Source organism: Anoplophora glabripennis, unplaced genomic scaffold, assembly GCF_000390285.2.
Source record: "Anoplophora glabripennis isolate ALB-LARVAE unplaced genomic scaffold, Agla_2.0 scaffold772, whole genome shotgun sequence".
Taxonomy (NCBI): domain Eukaryota; kingdom Metazoa; phylum Arthropoda; class Insecta; order Coleoptera; family Cerambycidae; genus Anoplophora; species Anoplophora glabripennis.
In genome coordinates this window covers 223,640-226,071 of record NW_019416848.1, presented here as the reverse complement: position 1 = coordinate 226,071, position 2,432 = coordinate 223,640, and positions in this window count along the sequence as shown.

The following is a 2,432-nucleotide window of genomic DNA, read 5'->3' as shown; positions in this document are numbered from 1 at the left end:
TTGCCTGGTTTTATTTCTCGAACAAGGAATATTCTTGAATAACTGTCTCAGCTCAAGCTTTGGTTTTTTATGTTTATTTAGAGTCATCTTCTCGTCTGGGCAATTGGCTGGCCACCGCCAGGTAAAACGACCCTGAGGAGATCTAGTGAGAGAGAGCTAGTCTATACTAGGTCCTCCGGGCAGGCCTAGGATTTGACTTACCTTTTTTTTTTTGCTACACTCTTTTGCCCAGTGTAGAACCTCCCGCTAGAGGGAGTCGTAGCAAATTCTCAAAAGTTTCGTTCTTTGTTTCGTTCTCATTTTTCTCTAATGATTCGTTCAATTTTTGAAGAGCAAAACTTGAAATATTTTCTCAGAGAACAAGATTGTTGGCAAAAAAAATAAAAGCATTCGCATTAACAAATGTAACCTACAAGGGACCTAGACAGACTTTTCTACAATGAGTAAAATCAATCTTGTTTAATTCCGTCTTTCTCGATTTTCTTCTCTTACTGAACATTTTTCTTAAATTCAGTTTTAAATTTTGTTCCATACAAAGAGCTCCTAAATATAAACAGGGCAGATTTTCTGATATAAATGTCATAGTCCAGTCACTGAAAGCGAAAATAAGGTAAAAGCTCCCAATTTTTTCGGATAGCATGGATTTTCCTGAAAATTTGCATACAAGCTCATCTGACCCCCCACTTCAAAAGTTATAGTGTCTAGATGTGTGCTTTTTTCTATTTGGGGGTGAAAACTACCCTTGTACGGAAGAAATGTGAAAATCGCAGATTTACGTATTTTAAAGATTAAATTCATGTACAAATATGTTGGATAAAGTTCCTTTCATGTTTTTTAATATAATTTATGAAATTTATTTACTTTCAACCTTTAAAAACCCTTAAAAACTACCCTTTCAGGGCCAAAAAAAAATTAAAAAAAGTTTTTAACAGTTTAAAATATTATTTTGGTGCATTCACAATGTATTGCATTTCTTTTGTTATTCATTAGAAAGCTTACGACTTATTACAAAGTTGCAACCCTTAAAAACATCCGTTATTATAAAATAAACAAAAAAATATTATTGAAAGCTTGTTTTAATGGTATGCATATGTTGAATTATAAACTTTTTATTGGGTTTCAAATGATATATGATATATTGCAACTTTTCAGCCACCCAAAAAACTCATGTAGCATATGCTCTTTGTCTAAGTAATGCTGCCAACCTGTGCGTATACAGAATTTCTCGCTTAATGCCAACCTAAATTCGAGGCCTCGGCCAATTTCCGAATATACACATACATATACAGGGTAGGAAAGTACCGATGGTCTATCAGAAGTTACGTGAGAGCGATAAAGTAAGCCATAGAAATCCATGTGATAGACAAGGATGGCTATAATGAAGGCGTCTAATAGTCAACGCCCATTTCGCCCTTCCACAAATAAGAAGTGGTTCTTATTTGTGGAAGGGCGAAACTGGCTAACGACTTTTACCACCACTCAATTTAAAGGTCTTTTCAAGAACTTTAATAAGTGTTATATAAGTTTTCCTCGAAAAACCTTTAATTTTTCCGTACAGGACTAACTTCTGGGAGTCATAACTCGGGTTCTATACCATCTACAAAAATAAAAAAGCAATCTCTTTGCTATTTAATTACCTTCATTTTTGCTTATGATAATTTTTTTGATAAAACTTGTAGTTTTTAAGATATTCGCGAAAAATGGCTCAAAAACAAGCATTTTTTGGGCTAAAAACGAACATGTTTAGGCGCAAATAACTAAAAAAATATTGACTGGACAAAAATTCATATAGAACATTTTTTGCTTAGAATTCATTCCTCTATCGAATCGTGAAGTTATTTTTAATAAAAAAAAATTCCCACCCTCCAGAACGGGTGGCATCTACCCCTAGGCTAAAAGCACACATCGACATTGTATAACTTTTGCGTCTTGGACTATTCCCTAGCTACAGGTCAAATTTCACGTCAATCCATTCCATCCGAAAAAATTGGTAGTCAAAATGCTTCAGTGACTGGACTATCAGCCACAAATAAATTTTAAATATAACTGGGTGCTTATTCGAATTATATCACCCCCAATCCCACAGCCAAATTGGCGTTGAAACTTGAGCTCTGCCTAAACAAACATCCCGGATCTCTTACAGTTAACGTAGTAATAATATGCCGCCCCCGCTTACAGAACTTTAACTTCCAGGCAAATCGTCGCGGTTTACCGGAAAATCAGGGTTATATTATATTATAACCACACAATTTCATCTGTTATATCCACATATCACGTCTTCCATCAAACGCCTACGCGTCTAGTGCGTGTTTGTTCTTGTAAGTAGTTGATATTAGACTAACCTAACTGCAAGTGGATTTCGCAAAGTCGTTATTAGATTTCGACGCCTACTTAGCGGTAATCCAGCAAAGTGCGATATATATATATATATA